The sequence below is a fragment of the Littorina saxatilis genome, linkage group LG11, assembly GCF_037325665.1.
Source record: "Littorina saxatilis isolate snail1 linkage group LG11, US_GU_Lsax_2.0, whole genome shotgun sequence".
Lineage (NCBI taxonomy): Eukaryota > Metazoa > Mollusca > Gastropoda > Littorinimorpha > Littorinidae > Littorina > Littorina saxatilis.
The window spans coordinates 28,766,603-28,776,811 of NC_090255.1; the positions used below are offsets into that span (position 1 = coordinate 28,766,603).

A 10,209-nucleotide genomic window follows, 5' to 3' on the forward strand; every position below is an offset into this window, starting at 1 on the left:
AGACCTTATAATATAAAATAAATATACACAAATTATAACACATGCTGGGATTCTAAATATGTTCTGTTTACTTGCAGGTCTCAGTTATTACCAAGCCCTGCCTCATTCTTCCCGCAACACTGACATGGTGCTGTTGTAGAACACAAGTAAGTCCTTTGATCATTTCCAAAATACACTAGTGCAATAGCTTGTGAGTGCAACTGGTGGTAATGAGAATATTTTACCACAAAAGGCTAAAGTACAAATAACAGATTTATTATGTTGGAAAAAGAAGTAAGCCAGAGCAAGTGATTAGTGTACCAGTTAGCTAGGGTGTGTATTATATAATTACAATTTACAGTCAGCATAGAATGTTGAGGACAGTCTAGAATTTTTCTCGCCCTGTGAATTCAACTGCAAATCAGATGGCATGAAGAAATCAATGTTATATTATGCTCTGCATTGAGTGAACCATCTCCTGTCATTCTGAGTGACACATCTCTTTAACTGAAAAACATGCCAGTAATTAAATCCAGGCTACATGGGGATGGAAAATGACCCTGGCAATTTCAACCTCTGAATGATTGTGTCTTTGTGTAGCAGGATTATGGATAGATCTTCACAAGCCTTAGTTCATTTGTCTGTACATGTGTATCATGTATGGCGGTATAAGTTAATACTATTAGTCAATTTCAAATAGCAGAGTTATTTTCAGAGCTTTCTAACTTCAAACCCTGTGGAATCTATAGTTTGTAATAAAGGGTATTTTGACTTTGACTCCGAGTTTCTTTCTTGCAAAGTCATTCTTTTCTCATTCAAGGGACTAAACCACTACATGTACTGATGACTGCCTGCATCAGGGTTATAATTTATGAAGAAGTCAAAATGCACAATATATATCAGTTTACAGTTTAAAGGCCCACTTGCCTTGTCACTACAGTATAATGTGGCTATGCTTTAACATGGAATCCCTCATCTTGGCCACATACAAAAAATTATATATTCAGTGACTGCTTGCTGTGGTGAGTTAAAATGTGTGATGAAATATTTTCACAAAAAGGTACCAGTGTTGTTAACAAAACTAATTCTTTAACAAACAAACAAAAACCACTCTGCACAGAGAGCATTCAAGCTGATCTATGTTGCTATTCGTCCAAGTAGAGGGATGATCTTATCCCAAGTAAAAGCCTGACAAGATCTGAGACTGTGAAGCAAAATGTTTTTACATGGTAAAGTAAGCCTTTAACGAGCAAGTATGTCTATTGCACTGGGTGTTTTATTATTATTGTATCATTTTTCTTTCAGGTAGTCTCTCTTTAAACTGACTTTCTACACCATGGTGTCTCTGGCAGTGTTATATTGGCAGAAGACAGTTGGAACTGGATTCCTCATTTAGATGGTAGGCATGTTTTGGGCTTTTGTGTTGCTTTGGTGTATGTGTGTGTGTGTATGTGTGTGTCTGTTCTATACCAGAAATAAACACACTGTTTGCTTGCTGTGGTGAAGTGACATTTTGTGATTTTTTTTTAAATGAGCTAGTACAGTTGTAGCTTTTACAGCATTTATTCATAACACAATCGCACTTGGCGCAGAGAGCAACCAGACCGTTCATTGTGGGTATGTGAACAAGTTAAGAGATCATGTCTTATCCCATTTTAAAGCCTGACCAGATCTTAGACGGTGAGCCAAATTGTTTTCATGAGAAGGAATGTGCCTTTCAGAGAAATCTATTAACTACAGTATTACTTTACAAAACATATTTTAAGAAATGAAATGTGTTACAAGTAACAGCCATGGGGGTGATAGCCTGTAGGTGGAATAATAATCTTCAATTGCCCAGAAATGATTGTTATCTGGTCAAGAAATGCAAAGCATTTTGATGTTTGTGACGATTAGTTACTCTTTATCACGTTTGGTCCCTGATTTTGCTGTCCTTGTCTGCGTTGGGCAGGTGTGCGTCCATGATGTCATTGCTATTGAAAACTAATCTGTACTGCAAAGTAAATGTACCCGTACATGACGTACATGGCAGTTGTCAACCGGGGGCCAGCCATGACTGGGACTGATGTATCCACAGGCACTCGACACCAGGTGGGCGGGGCCAGTGGTTGGGGTGTGATTCCCTGCCTTACACCACCACAAAGTGTAGTATCAGCAGACAAGACTGAGCAGAACTTCTGCCCCCCCCCCCCCCCCTCACCAATTGACCACTCAGTGCCATGTGCCTGCAGCTGTATCATAAACACTTTGTGACAATAGTTGTTACCTCCTTAGAACAGATCTTGTGATGCTCCTCAGTCAGTCAGTGTTTGATGGATGCTAACTGGTATACTTGACATAGTGTTCATATGAAAGTTTTATGTGTTGCAGCTCATCCAGATCACAGGTACACAAAGGAGCTGGTTACAGTGATAACATAGGCACATGGAACTGCTTATGGACTACTTTAGAAAGTGAGCGGTTACAACCAAGACTCTTCCGTCAGGAAGGTCTGCGGAAGGGTGCTTGATCTGTTTCCTCGGACAGGCTTTTCAAGACTAGGTAGGTTAAACCACATGATTGGGCTTTAATTATGAATGCACTTCAAAATTCACTCTATTTCATTATCTTGTACAACCCCCCGCGGGTTAGGGGGAAGAATTTACCCGATGCTCCCCAGCATGTCGTAAGAGGCGACTAACGGATTCTGTTTCTCCTTTTACCCTTGTTAAGTGTTTCTTGTATAGAATATAGTCAATGTTTGTAAAGATTTTAGTCAAGCAGTATGTAAGAAATGTTAAGTCCTTTGTACTGGAAACTTGCATTCTCCCAGTAAGGTAATATATTGTACTGCGTTGCAAGCCCCTGGAGCAATTTTTTGATTAGTGCTTTTGTGAACAAGAAACAATTAACAAATCTTCAATAGTACTGACCAAAGAAGAAGGTTTAATTGTGTGATCATGATTTGATACATATGCTTGACCCTGAAGATGTGTTTTATTTGTTTTGTTTCAGAACAAAGTTTGGTGAAGTAGAAGCTACCGCTGTAGGCTGGTGTAAGGCTGAAGAAGAACCTCTGACAAGTCCATTTTCAAGCAACTGAGCACGAACCCAGGTACAAGACACAGAGCTCTCTTTCTATCGGTCTGTTATTCATAGAATGACACTAACAGTGACACAAGTAAATAATCTGTATCATTGTCTTGACCTCTAGAAATTTGGTAGAGAATAAGATGACTGATAGTATTATTTTGATTACCGTACTTTCCGGGTGACAAGGCGCTTTGTTATCTAAGACGCACCCCCTTCTTTTAAAAAAAAAAATGTAATCCAGTCACCCATTGGACGCAGGGGGCCAATAGGGCGCACCAAAATGACCCAGTTTTTGCCATGAGAGGTGGTTCCCCTGTCATATCTGAGAGAGGAAACACTTCCTGCATCGGGGTCAGTGACCGGTCAGTGACCAAAGGCATTGTGATAGCTGGGTGGCCTTGTTAAAAGACACGACCTTCTTCCCAGGGGTCAATGACCGAGTTTAACAGAGTGGAAATCTGTGTGTGCGGCCAGATCAAAGGCAGGGCAGTACCTAGTAGCTGAAACATGCATTATCACAAGTTGTTTGACTGGTACTCAAGCGGTCTCTTTGATTTTTTTCGTATTTCATACACGGATTAGGCGCTTCGTTATACAAGACGCAGGGGTCGAACTCAAGGAAAAAAGTCGCGCCTTATGACCCGGAAAGTACGGTATTTCATGGTCATTACAGTGGCCTCCACCCCTGCCCCTTTTAAGACACCCCAATCTAAGACTCCTTCCTATTAATGACCCTGTTTTCGCAGACTTCTTGTTCATAACATCTGTAAATTCACTCCCATTTTAAGACTTGCTCCATTTGGACTTGGACTGGGTGGCCGAGTGGTAACGCAATTGCGCTCGGAAGCGAGAGGTTGCGAGTTCGACCCTGGCAATTTTCTCCCACCTTCCCTAACCTAGGTGGTGGGTTCAAGTGCTAGTCTTTCGGATGAGACGAAAAACCGAGGTCCCTTCATGTACACTACATTGGGGTGTGCACGTTAAAGATCTCACGATTGACAAAAGGGTCTTTCCTGGCAAAATTGTATAGGCATAGATAAAAATGTCCACCAAAATACCCGTGTGACTTGGAATAATAGGCCGTGAAAAGTAGGATATGCGCTGAAATGGCTGCGATCTGCTGGCCGATGTGAATGCGTGATGTATTGTGTAAAAAAATTCCATCTCACACGGCATAAATAAATCCCTGCGCCTTGAATATGTGCACGATATAAATTGCATAAAATAAAAAGATAAAATAAATCCCTGCTCTTAGAACTGTACCCACGGAATACGCGCGATATAAGCCTCATATTGATTGATTGATTTTAAGACCTGATTTTGCTTATTTTGGATTTCGAAAAAGAGAAAAACAAATTCCCACTCTGTACAGAATTAAGCCAGGCTCATGATTTTTGTATGGACCAAGTTGAGAGATGGCATTTGTATAGGCCTGACCAGATCTGAGATGTTGAATCTAATTGCTTACGAAGAAAGCATTGTGTCATTATAGGCACACTACTTCTCGTCACCGTCTCAGTTCTGGCCAGGCTTTAACATAGGATAAGCTCATCCCTCAACTTTGTCACATATGAACAATCGACACACTGACTCTTGCTGTTGTGAGTTGACATTTTTTGATGAATTTATTTCTGGAAAAGGCACCATGCAGTGCTGTTTCAGGGGTGGGACTTTTCCGCGGATTTCCGCGGACACAACTTACGAATTCTGCTGGAGTAATCTATTTTTCCGCGTCACATTTCATTACAATATCTATGACTTGTTGACTGAATGATTTGGAGAGACGTGGAGATGAAACAGAACACTGGAGGCTTGAGAGTTAAATTGTGCTGACTGAAAACTCCTGATAACTAATAGTAATTTTGAGGGGGGGGGGGGGGGGGGGGGGGGGGGGTTGGGGAGTGTGGAGAATGTCTTTTTTGTCAGATTGCACAGATTTTAATGTACCATTTAACCAAAATTCGGGGTAACGTGCCCCCGAACCCCCTGGAAAAAAAGGGATTTCCTCTTTTTTCATCACAAGAGAGTCCCACCCCTGTGTTTACAGAATTCCTTGTTTAAAACTATCACTGTGCACAGAGGGAAGGGGGGGGGGGGGTGTATTTGACCACCCCTGCGTTTACAGAATTCCTTGTTTAAAACTATCACTGTGCACAGAGGGAAGGGGGGGGGGGGGTGTTTGACCACCCCTGTGTTTACAGAATTCCCTGTTTAAAACTATCACTGTGCACAGAGGGAAGGGGGGGTGTATTTGACCACCCCTGTGTTTACAGAATTCCTTGTTTAAAACTATCATTGTGCACAGAGGGAAGAGGGGGGGGGGTGTATTTGACCACCCCTGTGTTTACAGAATTCCTTGTTTAAAACTATCACTGTGCACAGAGGGAAGGGGGGGGGGTGTATTTGACCACCCCTGTGTTTACAGAATTCCTTGTTTAAAACTTTCACTGTGCACAGAGGGAAGGGGGGGGGTGTATTTGACCACCCCTGTGTTTACAGAATTCCTTGTTTAAAACTATCACTGTGCACAGAGGGAAGGGGGGGGGGGTGTATTTGACCACCCCTGTGTTTAACAGAATTCCTTGTTTAAAACTATCACTGTGCACAGAGGGAAGGGGGGGGGGTGTATTTGACCACCCCTGTGTTTACAGAATTCCTTGTTTAAAACTATCACTGTGCACAGAGGGAAGGGGGGGGGGGGTGTATTTGACCACCCCTGTGTTTACAGAATTCCTTGTTTAAAACTATTACTGTGCACAGAGGGAAGGGGGGGGGTGTATTTGACCACCCCTGTGTTTACAGAATTCCTTGTTTAAAACTATCACTGTGCACAGAGGGAAGGGGGGGTGTATTTGACCACCCCTGTGTTTACAGAATTCCTTGTTTTAAAACTATCACTGTGCACAGAGGGAAGGGGGGGGGGTGTATTTGACCACCCCTGTGTTTACAGAATTCCTTGTTTAAAACTATCACTGTGCACAGAGGGAAGGGGGGGGGTGTATTTGACCACCCCTGTGTTTACAGAATTCCTTGTTTAAAACTATCACTGTGCACAGAGGGAAGGGGGGGTGTATTTGACCACCCCTGTGTTTACAGAATTCCTTGTTTAAAACTATCACTGTGCACAGAGGGGGGGGGGGGGGGGTGTATGTGACCAAGTGAAGTGCATTGCTACATAATAAAATGAGCAAATCCGTCCCGTGAAGAAAACTTCTGCTTACTTAATTGTCAGATTTGCCAAGGCGTGTACATGAAATAAGATTATCATTCTAAATGCTGAATCAACATTCTGACTGTTTCCTATGAAACCAGGCTTGATTTTTGGTATGAATCCAAGTTAAGGGATAGCATGTGTAAAAGCAGAATTGTGTACAGAGGCAGCTTTGTGTTATTAAAGGCCGGCTGCTTTTCGTGAACACAGTTTGGCTCACATCTCACATCACCTGCCAGGCTTTTTTAAAAAAAAAATTTTTACCATGGGATAAGACTATCCCTCCATTTAAGCACATACCAGCAATAAACACAGTGGTTACTTGTGATGAACTAGTGGCAAGACAAATGATTTAAGCATCACATAACCTTCCTAAGTGAAGTCAAGTTATGTGTGTGTGAGTGTGTGTGTTGTGTGTGTGCCATAGAATGTTGAGGACAGTTCGATGGTAAATAACCCTGACAATTTTAGCCTATGATTGTGCCTACATTGTGGCAGGATTGGATGTGGATCTTCAAAAGCCTAAGTTAACAAAAAAGTATGTAAAAGTACATTTTGAATAGTAGTTTTTTTCTCAGAGGGAAGATATCACAAGATATGATCGTTCCACTGCATGTATGCCACATAACTAAAACAAAAATTAAATGTTATTTTAATCGTCTTTTGGGTAAAACAAATACACCATCAATATATTATAATAATGATCTTGCTTGTTTACAGATGGACAACAGCTACTGCCAGGACCAGGTTACGCATAAAGAAAACAGTCAACACTTGGCTGGTGCTGCAGCTTCTTTGATGTCTATTTTTTTTTTTTTTTAAAGACAGACAGCTACCAGCTCATTCAAGACCATAGCCCCATCTTACTCACGCAGAACAGACAGCCATCTTTCGCCTTTGCACAGAACACTGCTGTCTGAAGGTACACATCAAAAGGATAGGTTTTGCACCTACAGCGTGCGACTGTGGCTAGGGTAGGAAGAACAGACTCTGCAACACGTTCTGAGAGGGTGGCCTTTTCTTGCCACCCGTACCCCTGTGCAACAAGACTTGGCCAGAGAGCACACATCCAAATGCAAACACTGAACACTGAAGAGGAAGAAGAAGAAGAAGGTGCCCACACAGAAGGACATAAATCTACTTTAAGGGCACACAAGTTTACAGCAGTTTATTGAATTGTAGCAGATTATAGGGAGAAAATGAACAAGCTAAATAGGCTGTACAGTACTTCACTTGAACAATGTATAAAGTTCCCTGTATTAAGAACATTTACAGATCACAAGACATTGTGTTTTCTTTTGTTTACAATACAAATGTTTCATAATAAAAAGATGTGCACTAGGCAAGATCCTTAAAATGTAAAACTAGTAGTGTGACAATTTTGAATTGTTCAGAGATGGTTTTTCTTCAGTGGTAAATGTTTTAGCTTTTTTATAAGATCCCGTTAGTGAAGCATACTATAAAACCTTGACCTTCCAAACTGTGTTAGCACCCTGGGCTGCGATCATTGTGTTGAGCTACTTAAAGGCACAGTGCAGCTTACAGCCTTCGTTTTGCGTTTTTGTTGCAGCTGAGTGCATTTACAGTTCAAAAATCCTCCTATGGTAGTAAAACTACCCAACGACGACATCTGTGAAGCTCGACAGTTTCTTGTTCACGCGAGTGCATAAATTAACCTAGTTATTACGTGGTGTTTGGTCGGAGTTCGATTCAACTGAGTGATTCCGGCCTCCATTTTGTTTTATACAAACTCATGATGATGTCTGACATAGTTTGCTAGTGACGTGTCTTTTTGTGCATGATGTGGTGATCTACCTGATCTAAATTTAGATCCAAAAATAGGTCAAGACCAGCCGGGTCCGAGTACAAAATTGATTCGTAAAAAAATCGCAGTTCTTGACTCTTTGGGTGCAAGTCAATGAAACTTGGTAGTTCTTCTAACAGATAGCTGCCTGAGGTATGACTAAAAGCCCCAGGGGCTCCGTGCACCTGAATTTGACAAGTTCAGTACCTTCAGCAAGCGCAAGTACAGTAGAGAAGCGCTTGACACACTGAAAAAGGCCTACTACGAGCAAAAGAAAAAGAATCAGTGATGCATGTGCTTTTGATGTAATCTTCTTTGACATTATGATGACTACAAAAACTGACTGATGTGTTTTGTTTGTGAATGATGGATATATGTGCATTATTGCGTTTCGCAGACACAGTTGTCATGTGCGTTGTAATTGGCTACGAATGCTGGATGATTACTATTTTTGTACCAGGATTACTATTTTTGGGGCTGAGCATTACTCCAAAACACTTATGGGGGTAAACAGGTCTGCAGCACAACTACAAATGTAGAAATGTCGTCTGCATTTTGTATATTTTAAAAGGTTATTTTTGTGCACAGAACATACATCTGCAGGGAGGTTTGGAGGGTGAAGTTAGGATCTGTTAGGAGGCATACAGCATCACACTCATTTTGTGTGTGTGTATTTTGTGTTGACAGATAAGACACTGTCATTCCAGCAGAAACCTGTGATGATGCACATTTTATTGAAGTGACCAGCTGAAATTGTATGTACGTTGTTATGAAATGACAAATGATCCCTGCTTTGCAATCCTGGGTTAATGATATTGCCAAAATTAAAACGTGGAGGAAAAAGTGAGTGTAAACCTATCTTGTGGTGTGTGGTGGTGGGGTGGTGTGTGTGTGTGTCTGGTTAGTGTGTGTTTGAGTGTGTGTTAAACAAACAACGACAAACAACACCAAACCTACATCAAACAAGCACAACAAAAACAAATTACACAAAAAAATGGCAAAAATCAGAATATCAACTGAGAAAAAAAACGTGGCTGAATGCAATACTTATTATAACTTAAAAAGTAAAAGTGTGCGTGTGGATGTGTGCGTATGTTTGAGTGTTTTAAACAAACAACAACCTAAATTAAAGAAGCACAACAAACAAACAAAAAACCTGGCAAAGTTCTGAACATTAACACAATGCTGCTTGTCTGCTTTGAGGGGAGGAATAAAATGACTGAAGCCGGACTGCCGAGAGAGGAGGAAGGAGGGGGAAAAGAACACGCAGACATGAAAACACACACAACTCCATGACAGATAAACTGCTTATGTTCAAAATCAAGAATATTTAGCGTGCACACACGCCACGCACACACACACACACACACACAGACTCTCCTCGTGTGAAAGTAAAGGTAAACTCGAACTTGAAGGTAATATAAATGTTGATATGGAAGAAACCTGTGATAAAAGTCTTTGTATAAATCATCGGTACCAACAAAATTCAGTTGCCACAACGCGTAAAAGGACATACTGTAGTTTCAAATTAGTAACAATCTAAGCCATTTTAATCAGCACTGGGTCCGGCAAGCACTAACAGATACAACAGCACGTGTATGCATCTTGAAGTAATAAGACCTTGAAGTAGGCCTAGAGTTTACACTATGCATTATGTAATGCTTTAATTCAGCTGCCTAACTGTGGAACTTTGCAAATGTGTGAGGACCGTTTCACAAAACAGACAAAACACCCTCTCAGTTATTTACACAAATCAGTTCCAGAATGTGCGTGTTCCTTTTCCGTCTCTACAAATAATGTTATCTGGGGGAAAACGAATCATTGTCGCTTCCGCCCTCAGTTATAATTGCCTGAGCATAATAGGAAATGCAACAGGTGTAGTCTTCCGCCTGATTTTTAGTCAAGATATTTCGACACAGAATGTTTCTTTCTTTTTTCTTTGTATGTTCACAAGCTCACATACAATCATTTATGCAACACTGACAATAAGACCAGACCAGAGTTGTGATTGAAATGGCAGTTTATTTAATTAAAGCTCCAGAATGAATAAAAAACATGAAAAAATAGGTGGTCCCGCTGTACAAAGCCGGTACCAAACACACACACCACACCCCAACACACACAAACACACTCACGCACGCAC

General features: G+C 41.1%; 2 long non-coding RNA genes across 2 annotated transcripts in view; both read left to right on the top strand.

The window, feature by feature from the left end:
- The window catches only part of LOC138980195 (uncharacterized), a 9,692-nt gene extending 1,283 nt beyond the window's left edge, over nt 1–8,409 (top strand). The window contains exons 2-6 of the long non-coding RNA XR_011460263.1: nt 78–146; nt 1,285–1,378; nt 2,350–2,520; nt 2,974–3,073; nt 6,983–8,409. This is a non-coding gene — a long non-coding RNA (uncharacterized lncRNA). The remainder of the gene's footprint in view (nt 1–77; nt 147–1,284; nt 1,379–2,349; nt 2,521–2,973; nt 3,074–6,982) is intronic.
- The window catches only part of LOC138980206 (uncharacterized), a 272,961-nt gene that overhangs the window by 116,692 nt on the left and 146,060 nt on the right, over nt 1–10,209 (top strand). The gene's annotated exons all lie outside the window — the stretch shown is intronic.